This window comes from Podarcis tiliguerta (genome assembly GCF_965153285.1).
Source record: "Podarcis tiliguerta genome assembly, chromosome: Z".
NCBI classification, from domain to species: Eukaryota; Metazoa; Chordata; class Lepidosauria; order Squamata; family Lacertidae; genus Podarcis; species Podarcis tiliguerta.
The window spans coordinates 35,027,577-35,045,367 of record NC_139553.1 but is presented as its reverse complement, the minus strand read 5'-3'; the positions used below and the strand labels follow the sequence as shown (position 1 = coordinate 35,045,367).

General features: G+C 43.6%; 1 long non-coding RNA gene across 1 annotated transcript in view; it reads right to left on the bottom strand.

Moving 5' to 3' along the window:
* Nucleotides 1-6,741: 6,741 nt before the first annotated feature.
* Nucleotides 6,742-17,791, bottom strand: part of LOC310668932 — a 43,565-nt gene continuing 32,515 nt past the window's right edge. The window contains exons 3-4 of the long non-coding RNA XR_014506903.1: nucleotides 8,365-8,475; nucleotides 6,742-6,870 (exon numbers count right to left, since the gene is read on the bottom strand). This is a non-coding gene — a long non-coding RNA (uncharacterized lncRNA). The remainder of the gene's footprint in view (nucleotides 6,871-8,364; nucleotides 8,476-17,791) is intronic.

Genomic DNA, 17,791 nt, shown 5'->3' with positions numbered 1-17,791 from the left:
GCAAATTGGCTCCAACCCAGTGGTTTTGCCTACCTCATAGCAATCGTCACAACTGGGTTGGGCATTGGGGTAATCCTTTGTCTTGGATGGAGGGGAGGTTGTGGTCTCCGCTTGCCCCTCCAAACACTGGGTATACCGTTAAAGCAGTGATTCTCAATCTGTGGGTCCCCAGATGTTGTTGGTCTACAACTCCCATCATCCCTGAGCTCTGGCCTTGCTAGCTAGGGGTGATGGGAGTTGTAGTCCAGCAACATCTGGGGACCCACAGGTTGAGAAAGGCTGTGTTAAAGGGATCCAGGGGGAGTGGCCATGTCTGCATGCCCAGGGGATCCAGGGCTGAAGACACTCCTCCAGACGGCAGTCCCTGAGGGTGTCACCCTATTTGATGTCTTAGGAACCCCCACCTGGATTGACCATGTGTCAGTTCCGGTGGGTGGGCCGGAAGTATTTCGATTGTGCCATGTCCAAGCCAAACCTCCTTCATCTGCATTCAATAAAGTTGTGTCTTGTTTCGATCCAAACCAGTCTTAGTGGTCTTTTATTTATCTGGGGTTGGGGACTGGTGAGCACAATGCCTGGACCTGCAAGTATCCTGACATTTTGTGTTTGCAGTTCAGGGACCAGGGAGGGGGAAGCTCTAAAATGGGGGTCACTAACATGGTGCCTGTGGGTGTATTTTTAGGGGTAGCCTTGCGTGTTAAATGCGCTTTAAATGTATGGTGTGGATCCGCCCAGAGAAATCGAAATGGATGTGCTTTGTGTACAACACCAAAGACTCAGCAAGGAGTCTGAATTAAAATCCTGAAATAGAAAAGGGAAGGAGAAAGAAGCAGAGAAAAAGATCTGGTCATTGAGCCATAGTAGACAGGGTTTATGTACATTCTAAAGCCTTAGACCTATCTAACCTTTTCTTGTGAATGGAATTGAAATTAGAGTCATAGGCCCCAGCAGCATATGCAATACTCGCTGTACATTGGCTTCCTAAGCTTTTCATTAAGTTTGAAATCTCTCTCACGTTGGAGGTCATCTCTGGCACCCTCCTGTGCCCGCCTTGTTTTGCTGGAAAATCCATTTATACTTTCGCAAGGGTAGACTCTGCAACAAAGGATGCAGCAAAGCAGTAAGATCTTCTTAAACCAGTCATTCCCAAACTGTAAGGCTGTGGCACAGCAGCTGAGTGCCACTTATTTCATATATATGTGCCTTTTCCATCTAAATTGCCTTGATTGTCCCAAACAGAAAAGCGGCATATAAATAATAAACTGAATTAAACAGCCATTATGAGAGTGCCACAAGAATCAAATGAATTGAATGTGTGAATCAGGGAAGTTTGGCCCTCCCTAACACCCATCAGCCTTAGCCGCCATCCATCAGCATGGCCAATGATCAGGAATTATGGAGTTGCAATCCAACAATAAGTGGAGGGCTGCAGGTTCCCCAACCCTAATGTAAGGGCTCCAGAGCACACCCAGACAAAAGTAGACTGCAATTGGTCCTCCCTTCCAAAGTTAAGATGTGTAGTATCCAAGCATAGCAAAACTATTTTGGTATCTGAAACACAGTGTGCCTTTGCGGGTGAAGTCAAACTGTTGGAAGGTTGAAGCACCTGCTGTGGCTGTGGAGACAGATGCAGGAGAGACGTGTTTTGGGGCAGATGAGGGCATCTTGTTGTGCTGCTGCAGATGCACCATGGTGTTTCTTCTCATAAAGAACCTGTATTTGGAGTGTGGGTGTGGGAAGGGAGTAATGTTGGTTGGTGGGATTATTTCATACCATTTTGAAAAATTATACATATATATATAGGAATGGTCACAGCTGGTGAACCAACCAAAGCTGGTAGAAGGCACTCCTGGCCGCAGAGCTCAAATAATCTTCAAAGACACCCCTATGAATCACACACAGCAGTAGTCTAGTAGTTTTGTGTCCTTCTAATCAGCCTTCCCCTTACAGTTCAACTCAGATCGACCCTTTCATCCTGCACCCTGGAACAGGAAACAACATGCTACTTGAAGAATACTCTCATGAGCACCATCAACATTCTCTTTTCCTGGCTAAACATACTCAGTTCCTTTAAATTTTGCTTTCCACACCACACCACCAACTGTCTTCACTGCCCTCCTTTGAACCTGTTCCAATATATCTACATTTTTCGTAAAATGTGGTACCCAGACTTTGGAAACAGTGCCCCAAATGACAAGAAGAGAAGAGAATAAAATAAAGTGGAACTTCCCGTAGGGAAGAGTCATAGCTCAGTGGTAGTGGTAGTGCTTTGTAAGCAGAAGGTGATTAATTCAAAGCCCTGGTATCTCCAGGCAGGGCTGTTGAGAGTACCTGTTAACATATACAATACTGAGATATAATACCTGGGTCTGAAATTCAGGAGAGCTGCTGCCAGGTAGTGTAGGCAATACTGAACTCGATGGACCAAAGCTCTGACTCAGTAGACAGCAGCTTCCAGTGTACATGCGATTGAAAAACTATGAAGTCACTTTGGTGCTACTAACACAGCAAAAACAACGTAGGAGGATGCAATTATGAGTTACCAGTCTCTGAAAGCCACAGCAGGTGCTGTGATTCTCCAGCAGTTTGACTTCACTCCTGGAGGCACACTCCATTGTTTCTCAAGACAGATGGATGCCAACAGGGTTCAACTGAGGTAACATTAAATTGCATTGGCCTTTTTTTGCAAGCAGCAACAGTGAAAACATATTATTGCACAGCTAAATTGAATCCAGCAGCTATCTGCTGTACAGGATCTGGCTGCTTAAGATTTGCAAGACACAAGCTGCCATCTATGTGCCAGTAATGAGTCCTTGAGAAGCTGCCATTTCTATCTCTCCATCATCACTCTAACATAGAGACTGTATCACAACAGTCCTTCCTTTTAGGGCAGTTTGGTGCCTAAACACATTCCAAATTACTAGACTCATTGACAGTAGATAAGTGAAGAGAAAGAAAATGATCTCCCTGCAAAAAAAAAAGGTGGGGGGATTTGTTACTCAAACACCAAAATCAAAGTGAAATTAATGGTTTATTGCAGGGGAAATGCTGCAATTTTCCTACTGCCTAGAGGGTAGCTTTTTTGTTCTCCAAACTGTTTGATTTTGTTCTCTAAATGGTACAAGTCAGCTGCAAACTAAATACTAAACTAAACTGGAAAGCAGCTGGGCCGGCAAATAAATAACAAGGAAGGGGTTTAATCCCTGAGCAAAAAAAAAAAAAAAAGTCTTATAGCTCCAATGAACAGCTGGCAGCTTGATTAGTAAAACGGGATGGCTGACAACTTGTTCTTGTGCTTTGTTGAGCAAAAGAAATTCCGAATAAAGTGGGTTCCAAAGGCTTTTTGCACCTATACACAAATCAGGCGGGCCAAATCTAGGAGGCGTAGGTATCTTCCTCCCCCTCAATATGTGTCTGAAGAGGGCCCAGCCCCTGCAATATTGGAGGGGGGGGTGCTGGCACAATGTCACAGAAGGCTGAACCAGCCTGCATGGCATTGAGAGACTGTGTGATGTCATGTAACGTGTACCCCACCCCCCAAAAAATCTTGGGGCCAACGCAGCGCCACTAACACCAATCAGCAGCCATTCCAGATTTCTTGACTATATTACTGGGGCTATATGGGGAAGGGCTGTATGTAGTTCAGTGGCAGGGAATCAGCTCTGCATGTTGGAGGTCGCAGGTTCAATCCTCAGCATTTCCAGGTAGGGCTGAAACCCTGGAGAGCTGCTGCCAGTGGATGTGCTGGACCATTGCCTTGTCTCAGACTGGATGAGAGCCAACAGACTGAGTTCAGTCCAGATAAGATTGAGGCACTGTTAGTGGGCAGTTCCCTAGACTAGATGGACGAGTGCTTTCCTGCTCTTGATAGGGTAATACGCCCTCTGTAGGAACAGGTACTAAATTTGGATCCCTTGCTATCACTTGAAGCTCAGGTGACGTCAGTGGCTTGGAGTGCCTTCTATCAGCTTCAGCTGATGGTCCAGCTGCACCCTTACCTGGACAGGGATAGCCTAACTTCTGTTTTCTATGCTCTGGTTAGATTACTGTAATGTGTTGGATGTGTGACTGCCTCTGAAGCTGGTCCAGAAGCCTCAGCTGATGGAGAATTCAGTAGCCAAGTGGCTCACTGGGGCAAAACAGTTTGAGCATAGAACACAAATCCTGGCCCACCTTGTACTAGCTGCCAATTAGTTTCTGGGCCCAATTCAAAGTGCTGGTTTTAACTTATAAAGCCTTAAACAGCTCAGGACCATAATACACTAAGGACCACCTCTTCCCATATGAACTGACGTGGACCCTGTGATCATCATCTGAGGCACTTCTTCATGTGCCTTCACCCCGAGAGGTCCAGAGGGTAGAAACACAAGAAGGGCCTTTTCTGCAGTGGCTCCCTGTTTGTGGAATGCTCTCCCCAGGGAGGCTTGCCTGGTGCCTTCATTACATATATTTAGGTTTCTCTTTAAACTGGCCTTTGGCTGATTAACATTCTATGGCCTTTTAAATGTGTCTGTGGGAGGGGGTACTATTGGTTTGTTTTGGTTTTATTGTGTCTTTTGTGTTCTCTTTCCGTGTTCTTACATTGTGAACCACCCTGTGATCTCTGGATTGAGGGTGGTGTAGAAAATAAATAAATAAATAAAAGGAGGGTCAACAGGGACTAGCCCACTCTTCCAATTTGTACCCATGTAAAAGTAGCTCAAAACATCCAAGGGGATAGTGACTAACAACAGAATAAAGGCTCATCAGGTCCAGCATCCTATTCTTGCAGTGCCCAGCCAGATGCCACAATAGGAAGTTTGCAAGCAGGAGCTGACTGCAACAGCCTTCTTCCCACTTGTGACTCCCAGTAACTGGATTTCTGAGGCACACTGCCTCCAGCAGTGGAGGTAGAGCACAGCCATTATGACTAGTTGATAGCCAATAGCTGTTAACAGCCGCATCCTCCATGAAATTGTCTATAACTCCTTTAAAGTCATCCCACCTGACAGCCATCACTATCTCTTGTGAGAGCAAATTCCATTATTTATCTAGGAATGTCATCTAGATGTCAGCCAACAAACACCAGTGCATACCCTCCAACTTTTCACAAAAAGATAAGGAGCATGGTTGCTTTATCTCATATGTTCCTCCTCCTCCTCCTCTTCCTACTGCTATCCATTGCAGTTGGGCCTGCTGCACTTTCTGTCTGCTATACACCTTTACAATCAGCTTCTACCAATCTGAAAGTCAGAAGAACATTTGTTCTTTCGGTTAAAGATATTATTAGGAAGTGGATTTTGTCTTACAAAAGGTCCACGGTTTAAAATATACTCCAATAGCTGCAGCCTGTGAAATGGCAGTCTGTGCACGACCTGATTCCTTGGCTTCCAAGCACATGCATCCATTGTTGAGGGTCGAACAATTAGCAAAAGTAAATTGCAGGCTTGGGGCCCTGATCTAGAGTGCAAAGGGCCTTCAATGCTTTGCACCCCACTGTAGTCTCACCCGCCTGAACTGGCTTCACCATGCCTGCTATTTTCATTGGGAAAAGCTGTCATTGGTATGATTCCGCCCCCCCTCCCTAAACCGATTAGCAGATGGGAGTGGGGGGTGGGCAGACAGTCCAGAACGGGATTGCAGCAAAGGTTAAAACCCTCCAGCACCACACCAGGGTCACATTCAAAACTGGGCTCCTATTCCAGCAATTTACTTGGTAAACTCCGTTCACACATTTCATAATGATAGAAATGATGTGTCATCCATTTTGGCGCTGGGGAGGGAGCTGATCTCTGAAAAAATGATAAGTGCAAGCAACTCACACACAAAAAAGCAAACTACCAAAGCATCTCCAAAGGCTCCAAAGGGACAAAATAGGGACTATTAATTATATCCAACTTTGCATCTGATGAACAGGACTCTCGTCCACAAAAAAAGCTTGTTCCATGGTACAATTTGTGAAGTGAAGCTCCTTGCTGTTTTAGCTGTTTGGTGCAGTGTTGGGCTAGGGACTGAGAGACCAAGGTTCAAATCTCTAATTAGCCACAGAAGTACTAAACAAAATCAGGGGAAGGACTGTAGTTCAGTGGAAGAGCATATGCTTTGCATGTAGAAGGCCCAGATTTAATCCCTGGCATCTCTAGGTAGGTGAATACTCCCTGCCTGAATCCCTGGACAACTGCTGCTGGGATATATAGATGGAGCAATGGTCTGACTAGGTCTGAGGCAGCTTCCTATGTTCCTGCCTTCAGGGGCACATTTGGCCCTGTAACAGGTGCTCTAGCAAGCGAAGCAGAACTTTCATAAAGATTCCTAACTATCTAGGCTTAAATAAACAACCTCGGCTGAAGAGCGGGTCTAATTGCCTTTCAGAATTAATGAGTTATTATTTGGGGAAACTTGGAATCTCTGCAAATTAGCAGCATCAAGTAGTTCAGTTGTTCTAAAGTAATTATTGATGAAGTCCTAATGGAACAGATTGACTCCTGATGAAGCCATGAAAGGCAAGAGGCCTGTTAGGTGAGAGAAAAGGCCTGCATTCAAAGATGTAGTTGCACTACGCCAAATGGCGACGGCTTCCAATTTAGGAGCAACTATCCAAAGAACCACAGTTAAGACCAGGATGTAGCAGCTCGATGTAAGCCTCCACCGGCTTTTGTGAGCCTTCCCCCTCCCCACCCCAGGCTCAATTATCGCAATGTCTTTTAAACCCCATATGGGTAATTCCCACTGATTACAACATCGCCTACCGCTGAGTGCAAAGCTGATCCACTGCAGGCACCGATGTTCTTAATCTTTGCCAGCACGCTAGCTGTGTCTCACAAGGTTTTTGCATTTTCAGGTGAAAGGGAAATGAGACTTTCAAGAAGGGCTTCGATGAGTAAGTACAGTCTGAAAATGAAGAGATTATTGCTCCTTGAAGATGGTGAACAAATGGTTCAGAAAGGAGGGGCATAGTTCCTTTCTGTTGCTTGTTTCTCTTGCGGTGCTGTTATTCTATGCCTCTAATTAGAATACCAAGGATAGGGCCTCCGCAGAAATGGTATCCAATTAAAAAAAGACACACACAGGGGTATCACTCTTTTATAATGAGATGTAGAACAATAGATAAGAACCCTTACAGGAAAAGCCAACCCCCCCACCCATGTGAATAAATCCAAACATTCATGTCTGTTGGGAACAAGTTAGAAATGTAACTTTTACAGTATTTACTGGATAGATAAGAGTGAGAGCCTTTCCACCCTGAAAACAACTGCAGTCAACAACAAAAAAACCTTTTCCAATGCCCCATATTAAAAGGGTATATTTAGCACTTATTTACAAATGAATAATATACTCATATTTATACCATGCTGAATACACACTAAAAAAACAAACAAAAAACCACATGGACAAAGACTAACAATGATGTCACTCGTCACCAGTGATATCACAGGCATTAGCCAATAGGTGCCCGTGACAGTTTCACAGCCATGTTATAATACAGAGTAGCTGAATGGTAGTGCACATACAAAAGGATTCAGGTTTTAATTCTCCAGGTATGGTTAGGAATCCAAGTTATCTGAAGCTCTGGGGAGCTGTTGCAAGTCAGCATATGATTGTGGACAATACTGAGCTAGACTGATCACTTGCCTGACCAATGGTCTGACATGATATGAGGTCGCCTCATATGTTCCCAATGTCAGTACTTGTGTTGGGAAGATAAGTGCATCTCACCACCAACCTCTGGCTCTAAAGTGAATCTCTGTTTTTTTGTTTTGTTAGCTCCAAATGGAAAATGAGCAAAGTCCCAACTAAAGAAGAATGGCAACTTAAATTTCTGGAATATGCGCAGATTGAGAACCTAACATATAGAATAAGAGAACAAGAAGAACATACATTTAAAGAAGATTGGAAAATGTTCATTGAAGAAGAAAATTGTGTATATTTGAAAAAATGGGCAGCATTAAGATAAATTCAACAGGGTAAATAAGTTTTGATGGATGTAATAATGGAATACTGAATGGTTTGGTTTATATAAAATATGCAGGGATTTATGTTATGCAAAGTGAACCATGGAAAGAGAAGAAGGGAAGTCATTGATATTTTAAGGTTGTTTAAATGAATGTTCTAAAATTTAAAACAGAAAATTTAATTTAAAAAAATAGAAAACTAAATAAAGTGAATCTCAGATTTCTATCAACTTGGAGGGAAGAAGGTCCCTTAGAAAATGAAATACTTCTAAAATGCCTTATAAGTAGATAACATAAATTTATATATATATATATATATAAACCACATTGTTAATGCTCAATGTTGATAACAGCATTCATTTAACCAAAGCTGTTTTTAACTCAATACTCACCCAAATTGTGCACATATATATATATACTCTTCTCCACCCACCTGATACCTGTTTCTTAGTAGAGGCGCAGGTGGCTCCCACAGTAAACAGATCACAAATCACCAGGGAATTCTTTAACCCATCCCTTGTTCGTTATTCTCCTCTCTTCTCATCTAAAAAACAGAAGAAGCACAAACCTTATTAAAAAGTGCTCCAGGCAGTTTTTAGAATTAACATTTGATGCTACAGAAAACTTAGCTTCCATTAGGTTCAAGGAGTCTATTTCTTCTTATCCTTATGTTACCTTACTTCTCTTTTAACAATCCGATTACTTAAAGGGATGCATTCATTCTCATTCTGTACAGCAGTGTTCCTGTCAGCGGTTGTCACTTTTTTGCCATATAATGCATGATGTGGCATTACAGCAATCACCTGCTCTGCTTTTATTACAGTCCTTGCATTGAGCAATCCTACTGTGGTTACTGGGTGCAAAAGGGCATTCTTCCTTTTTGCATAGCTAGACTCACCCATATTTTAAAAAATGTTTGAATATGGTTAAATACAGCTCCACGCTAAACCATGAAGGTAGAGGGGTTTCCAGTAATGTTTTTGGAAAGTGTATAAAACCACTTGATCAAAAAGCTCTACAAACAAAATTGATAAGTGTCATGCCCGATAAAATAATGGATGAAAATGCAGCGAGAGAGTCTACATACCAATTAAAAACAAAGTTATATAAAACTATCATTATTAAAAACAAAGATGAAATCAATAACAGTTTAAACAAAAGCAGACTTGCCAAAACAAAAAAATATGTTCATCATCCAAAACTATATAAAGTGAGGGTGTTTGCCTAATGACAATGACCAGATGCCATCCTTACCTGATCAATGAGACGACAGGCACCTATGTGACTATCCTGGTGGCCCCTGGACTTGGTGAGGTGGTTTCATGGCCAAGCAGGTGACACAGGTGGAGCCAAGTTGTTGTGGTTTTCTCCTCCTCCTCCCCCACTGCAAAGATTCTGGGTTGCATCCAACTTAGTCCCACCCAAAGTAGGCCCATTGAACTTAATGGACCTAAATCAGTCATGGCCTTTTCTGCAGTGGCTCCCCACTTGTGGAATGCTCTTGCCTGGCACCTTTGTTACATATCTTTAGGAGCCAGTCAAAAATATTCCTCTTCTCCTATGCCTTTGGCTAATTAAATAATCTATATGGCCTTTTAAATGGGGGGGGGGATAGTGAGCTTTTTGTTACTATGATGTGCATTTTTAATATTGTAAGGCACCCAGTGGTCTCAGACGAAGGGCAGTTTAGAAATTCAATGAATGAATGAATTGTGTAAATTGGGTCTAATATGAGTAGGACTGCATTGGATACAGTCCACTGTAATCCTCCGTGCTGCCATCCCTTTGCCTAGAACAACCAGTATTGCCCCTAGAGGATAGAAGGATGAAGCTTGCACCTTCAAAAAGCAATGCAGAGCTTAATTTTCTCTGGAATCTGTTAAGCCAGAAGAGGCGGTGTGGGGGAACCATTTCCCGGAACCAACCCAGGAAATTCCATCTCCCCTGACCATTCTTGACTCCCCTGCCAACAACCCTACATTGGACAATGAAACATTCCTGTGCTCTTTCCTTCTATTACGTCACAATAGATATTCCTTGTCAGAATTTGGGGGTGTTCCCAAGCTACACAGCTTAGCAATTTTTTTATCGCCCCTTAGGCTCAAAGAAGTTTAGTTTAGTTTTCCTTCCTGTTGTTTGTGGTTGGTAGTTACCATATAGGCAGGCATCAGGAGGGGCCTAGGCTGCAATCCTAGGCCTACTTACCTGGAAGTAAGCCCCCCTGAATTCAATTCTGAATAGGCATGGTTGAGTTTGCAGCTTCATCTTGACTTTAACGAAGGTCTTATTAACCTTGTTCAACTGCCTCATTGTTGAATTATTACACCTTCTGTTTGCATTCCTTTGCTTTGCTTCAGTCCTTCTTAAATATGGAAGCACCACATTGTGGCTGGCCTGGAAAACCACCACTAATAGAACTGGTAGGATCTTTGCTGAGTTCTGCATCAGCTAGCCCTTGCAACACAATACAAGGGCTCCAGTTAAGACTTGTTTCTGCCTCTGCGGACTGAGTCACAGCTGCCCTGAACACTGGTTTTCCGGAAACAGATATTTGTTGATCCAAGCTCTTATTGTGCATGAACAAGGCCATTTATGGCCACATATATTCTTCTGACAAAGTCAAAACACCTTGTCTGCAGGATATGCACTGACTGCCAATTTGCTACCGGGCCAACTTCAAGACTTTGTTGGTACTGCTGTATTAACTTGAGAGACTGTCTTATCACATATATACCCCAAAAAAACCTTTCTCATGGAAGCCCCTCAGATATCAGAAGTTTGATCCACAGTAACTGGAAGCTGGGATTCCAGTGTAGGGACAGCATCTCTTGTTGAGATTTACAAGCACACACTATTTCTGCAAACAACAGACCCCCATTTTTGTCTCAAAGGGCTTTTCCAGCTGGGTGCAGAAGTCCCTGCCTAAGATGCTTGATTTTTATAAAATCTTCATTATCATGTGGTGACATTCTGGGGACTTGAGCAGAAAGTGAGGGAACTCATGCCTGACACTGGAAGCTAGACTGGGGAGCTGAGTACACACAATCATGTATACTCAAGCCTCCAAGCTATCTTCAGGTACAGAAGTATTGCAGAAGTAGGGCAATGACCAGGGTGTTGGACTAGGACATGGGAGACCAGGGTTCTAATTTGCACTCAGCCATGAAGCCCACTGGGTGGCTTTGAATCAGACACTGTCTCAGCTTAACCTACCTCACAAAGCTGTTGCAAAGATAAAATGGGGAGGGCGAGACCCATGTATGCCACCTCCAGATGCTTGGAGAAAAAAACGTAACAACAACAACAAACTGAGTCTACAACTGGGGATCCTCAGCTCTGTGTGCAGCTGCCCTTTGTGATGAACCCCTATGACTGCAGATTAGATCATTTTCCTGGGCAGGGAAGTGTTCTCAGGCACAAAGCCAGCCAGCCCAGCTGGCACTGGGTTTTCCTAGACAGAGACGACTGTAAAAAGGCTTCCTGCTCAAGCCTTCCTGGCTTTGATGCATTTAGTATGTCCCACGGTTCTGACTCCCTGGTGCAGCTCCGGGCTCCCACTTGGCAGCTGCCAGCTGCCTTGGGAAGCAGAAGAGTGTGACCATGTGAAACAGCAATTGGCAGGCAGGAAGAAAGGTAGGCATCAGCACTCAAAATTTGCACCTGGGTTGGTCATGTCTGGTATGCATGTTAGGAAACAGGCCTCCTGCTCCTGCATGCACCACAGAATAGTACCTTCGGCACTTCAGCCTCCAGCTTGAGTCCTCAGGTTGGCCCTAGCTTCATCAATGGACAATATAAGAACTTTGGTGAGCATATATTTCAAATCTAGGTCTGAGTATGGCCACTACCAAAGGTGGACCTGTTCCCCTGCACTGGATGCCAAGCTCAGGGGCTGCAAAAACCACCCCAGAAATCTGTAAAGAACTGTGTCAGGAAGACGACGTAAGCTTGTCTCCCACTAGTGCCTAGAATCTGGGCAGGCTGCTGAGATTTCCCTGGGGCTTGCCTAGTGCCTTCATTACATATCTTTAGGCACCAGATGAAACCATTTCTTGATAATCAGGCTGATTAAATATTCTATGGGCTTATAATTTATTGGGAGGTTGTTTGTTTGTTTGTTTGTTTGTATTACGTATTTTGTGTTCTCACTTTCTATTTTTATATTCTGAACTGCCCTGCAATCTTTAGATGAAGGCGGTATACAAATTTAATAAAGAATTAAGTCGTACTTTAGAAGTTGAACGGAATCTGTTCGGAAGTCCGTTTGACTTCCAAAATGTTCAAAAACCAAGTGGCGGTTTCTGATTGACTGCAGGAAGCTCCTGCAACCAATCAGAAGCCGCGAAAGCCCCGTCGGACGTTCGGGTTCCAAAGAACGTTTGCAAACCGGAACAATTGCTTCTGGATTTGCAGTATTTGGGAGCCAAAATGTCCAAGTTCCAGGGCTTTGGGGATCCAAGGTATGACTGTAGTAAAAAACAATAGCTGTGTAGCCGCTTACCCTGAAAGCTTGAAAACATGCTCCTGGTTCCCAAACCATTAAATGCCTTTCCAGTCATGTTAGCAGATCAGGTATGAGAGGCAGAGCAAATTAGATAAGGAGGAGGCAAAATAAAAAGATGAGTCCAAGTTTGCAACTTCCTGGGCAGGGAGTTTGAGGACACAATTTGCATGGCTGCCCTATTTTTATTTCTTTTGATTACTTCAACCTTGCCTTTTTCATCCCATTGCTAGGTTATGCTCACCTACAAAATGAATGGTTATAAAAGGAATGCAACCAAAACTTACATAAAAGGAACGTTTGGCCCAGGAAGATTTTAGCTTTTCGGTGTTGTGCTTGGAGCTATCTTGCTACAGCTTTCTTTCCTGGCCTCCATAATTGCTCTCAGGAGACAATTGAAGCTAGCAGTATTGCAATTATTCTGCCATCGTGTTACACCCGCATCTTGTTATCCTATGTACTTTAACTGTGTTTCTCATTATTGGGGTGATCAACATGTCAGGTATCCAAGTCCTCATTTCCCCAGCAAAGAATTTGGAAGCAGGACCTCAAAGTAATGTTTAATGTTGTGTGTGTGTGTGTGTGTGTGTGTGTGTGTGTTCCCTAGAAGTGAAAGTACCATTCCAGAATATAGAGGAAAGGAGGTAAGTTTAGCTGTGCCAACCTGAGTTTAAAGTGCACATGAAAACAGAGATCTTCTTCGGATGGGACCAAAGTTATCAGATTCTGGTTCTTTCAGGCTGGTCAATTTCTCCCATGTCCACTGGTGCTCACTTAAGTTTCGCTTTTATTTAGTTAGCTGTGTTATTTATACCACAATTTTCACAACAAAATGCAGTGAAATTTACAACTATATAAATACAATTCAGGACACACACACAAAAATCAGTAGCAGAACAATGCGACAATAGCAACTGCTGGAAACAAGAGTTCAGGAAAACATCCAACACAAGAAGATCTTTGTGCACATCTAAAACCAGGAAAGCAGAGGGTCTTGGTGAATTTCCCTGGGGAAAGAGTTCTATAATCATGGGGATACCACTGTCTCTTTTCCCCACGAATTTGATCTTAGTTAATGGTGAGCAAGAACTGGGCTTCTAGTGCTGATCTGAAGGCTGAAGTTCATGTGGGCATAGGCCAGGCCTTCCAGCTGTTTTGTACAACTCCAGACAGCACAGCTGTGCTGTCCATGAGTGAAGGGCATTGCCGTACAAAACAGCTGGAGGCACATGCTGCTTGCTCTATTACCCCCAGGAGGATCAAATGGGGTCAGTCCAGGGACTTCACAGAGAAGCTGCCCTCTGACTTGCCACAAGGGGTCGCTGTCCATCATCCTAGCAGCTCTCCTGGCAGATGGAGCATATCATGACTTGCCCTGCCTTACAACCTCTGTAATGGGAATTGTTCTGCACAGCTGGGAGCCAATGAGCCTCCCTTGCAGGCTTAACTGATCAATGCATCATACTGCCCTTGTATTAGGGAGCATTAGGGAGTTGTAGTCCAAAATATCTGGAGGTATTGGCAAAGGCTGGCATAGGCACTCCCAGAGAGAACCTGCTCCCAAACCATTTCTGCTCACCACTAATGCAAACCCAGTCCTTGAAATGACTGGGACATGTAATCCCAGACCACACTTGTCAAATCCAGCAACTCAAGCTGCACGCACACCTCTGAGAAACTGGCAAGGCGCTCAACACAAGATATAAGCTTAAAAAAAAAAGGAAAAGGAAAAGCAGGACACATTTTCCATACAAACAAAAACAATTTACAATCAGTCTGGAAGAAGGCAGTGCTGCATAGAAAGCAAGCTATCATTTTGTTACTGACATACTGCAACCCAGGTGGTTTGGAAGGACTCTGTTTGTGAACCCTTGAACAAAAAGGAAAGGGGAAAGCGGGAAATGAAGTGCCATTGCATTCATCACTCATTAGGATAATCCATCACCAATGCAGCAGCAAAAACAGACAACACTTGCTCTTCAGATTGCCCCGGCAGTTGAATGTGATTGATATCCCATCAGTCTGGGACAGGCTGTTGTCTCCTTCATTGTTCTCGTGAATGATGAGGGAAGATGACAAAAAGTTACCAATGAGGATGCAGCAAGAAGACAGCCTGCATTATGGATTGAGGCACACGGTTATATAAAGTGATGGAAATCTAATATTCAAGTATTCTTGAAGTGCATTGTCAGCAATGTAGCAATAAGCTAGTTTGCACCACATGAATTGGGAACTTCAGATATCTAAAACATTGACTGTGAGGATATTGTGGGCTTATGTTATTTACTGAAACCGCCTGCAGAACTGGTACCCGGCTTTCTACAATGGAAACACTGTGCAGGGCATGGACTGCAGAAGCACATAATATAACAACAACAACAACAACAACAACAACAACAACAACTTATTTATATCTCACCCATCTGACCAAGGACTCTGGAGCTTAAGCATTGTATGCCAAGATATTAATGGAGATGGAAGAATATTCGATTTCAGTTTCTCTCTCTCTTTTTTAATTTTTACTATCTTAAATTCAAATCTACACATTTCCACATCAATTTGTGACTTTTTATTTTACAAAGTCCACGTGAAAATTCATTTGTGCATTTCTTATAATGTTCACTGATATATTATTTTTATGCACACTATACCCTAGTGAATGCATTTTAGCGCACATTAGTTGGCTGGAGAACTGCATTGCAAAATTCATAGAAGTGCAAATTTCAAAAGATGACTGTGTTTTGGTTTGTGTACTGTTTTTGGGACTGCAAACATGATAGATTTGTCTTTACATGCAGGGAAGTTTTTCCATGCAGGGAAGTTTTTAATATGTGACATTTTAGTGTATTTTTCATCTTTGTTGGAAGCCACCCAGAGTGGCTGGGGAAACCCAGCCAGATGGGCGGGGTACAAATAATAAATTATTATTATATTATTATAAATATCCCAACAATCCCTAATATCAAATATTTTTTTCAAGCACAAAAAAACAATAGGGATGTTGGCATCATCATCCTCTTTGATTGATTCGGAGCTAGTCTGACGACTCTGGATAACTCATAACTTTTGCTTGGTCAACACTCTCTTCTGTCTGCTGTACTTCCAATCCAATCTTCATGTTTGAAAAATGAAAGAATGTATGACTTCACATGTGTATGCTCCTGCTGGCATGCAAAGTGGCTCTTCGGTTATGTTGTCCTAACTAGGCACTGCTAGAGAACTGCCCTAAATACTTGCTTTGATTACTTTGGCTGTAATATTTCAAAGCAAATAAAGATTATATTTAAGAAAGCAAGAAAGCAAGAAAGAAAACTGCCCTAAGTGCATGTCAGGGAACCTGGATACTTTAAAATGTTTTCCTCTTCCCTCCTTGTCCCTTTCCCCTTGTGTGTCGTGTTGCTGTATGCCTGTGGGTAGGGACTTTCCCATTTTGATTGTATGTAAGTGGCTCTGGGAACCTTTTTGCTGAAGAGCAGGGTACAAGTAAAATAAAATGAATTAATAATAAATAAAATGATATTGGGGGTCTTAAGCCAGTGCTCTTAGTGGTCAGCAGTGGTGGGGTGGGGAATCTTGACCACCTCTTCCATCAGTGCTGTTTCCACTGCCCTGGTAGACTGAGTTCTTTCAGTATGAGGGCACCATCATTGTCAGGGATAGGGAACTTATGGAACTCCAATCTGCTCCAGCCAGTCTGGTGAAAGGCCAGGGAAGATGAGAACTGTAGTTCAGCTATATCTGGAGGGCCAGAGCTTCCCCTTTGTGATTCAGGTCATAGCTACTGAATTCCCATGCAACTCAGTCACCCAGCAATCCCTGTCAACAGGGCCCCATAAAGCCATAGTATCTTGCATCTTGTGTGATGATATTACCTAAGCTTCTATGTCACCCTGATGGCATCCAGATGTTTTGAACTACAACTCCCATAATTTCCAGCCAGCTCAAACAATGAAAGGCATTGAACTGGAGACTGATGACTTCTGCCTTATCCCTGATGGCTGCCTTAGAACTTGACCCCTGACTATTTGGGGTCAGTTAACTGGCCTGGCCAAATTGAGAGCTGACTCTCCTTCCCCTGCCCACTCTCCACCACAGTCCCAGGTTCTGCCTTCGGGGCTGACCCTTACAGAGGCTTGACAGCATCAGATTTGTAAAGTGGAACTGAAAGCCTCTTGGGAACAAGTTGTGCAAGCCCTTGCAATTGGTGGTGCCTAAGATTTGGAATTATTTTATGCTCACATATGCATATGCAGGTCAGCATCAAAGCAGCCCTACAAGGCTCTCTGCAGTTGGCACAAGAATCCTCTGTAGCTTTCCTGCTGTCACTGTCTCTTGAGTAGCTGCATGAGATGCAATTGTGCGCTAAATATGGAACAATAATCTGTCTTCACCTATGGACTCCCCTCTCCCGTTTTGAACCTGCCTGGTTCCAAGACCACAGCTAATTAGTTCTAGGAGTAAAGCCCTATTGCTTCCTTCGTTTTTGTCAGCAGCTGTGTGCTTTCCCCCCTTTTCCTTTTTTTCTTTGTTACAGCGCTAATAACTTCAATTAAAAAGTAAGACTAAAATCAAATTAAAATGGCTTTCCTCATTACTGAGTATCCTGCTATCCAGCTGTTCACAGTATTAGCATTAATCTGTTTCATATATGAAGCAAATTGCCATGTTCTTCACAGGTTATCTCTTTGTCCCATTGTTAATGAGTTATGCAAGGCTTTGTGGCAGTTTCGCTTCCTGTTTCTGCTGTGCCTTCCGCTTTCTCTAAGCTCCGGGAACAGGCATCATAAGAAGAATTCACAAATCATTATTAGCTTTAATGCCTCCCTACCAACCACTACTTCTCTCCAAAAACATTGCTTGGCTCAGAGTTGTTGAAGGAGGAGCACAAAGAAAATAAAAAGAGGTAGAGCTGAGATTTCAGTCCTTATAAATCACTTATCAGTGATTTATAAGGACTGCAGATTATCGAAGAACATTTAAATCAGGCTGAAGCCTGATCTCCTTAGGCCCATGAGTTCCTCTTGCAACAGATTTCCAGCACAGCCCTATGAACAGCAGGGGCGAAGGAAGGTGGGTGCAGTGGGAACAGTCTGCCGTGGGTGTCATCCCTGGGGGAGGTGTCAAAATGGCACACCGTAGGGGGGCAGCACTTACCACGGGGCCTGGCCGGCAGTGTGCCTGAGCCATGCATTTCTCTTGGGAGTGACACGGTGGCTCGGGACCCTGCGCTGCCCAATCCGGCAGCATGGGGCTTGCATCTGCCAGGTGGACTCTGTGGGCAGCTCGCCATGGCACCCTCCTGGGCGGATCGCCCCACCCCGTGGATGGTTTGCCCCGCCCCCGCCGCTCCGGGTGCCAG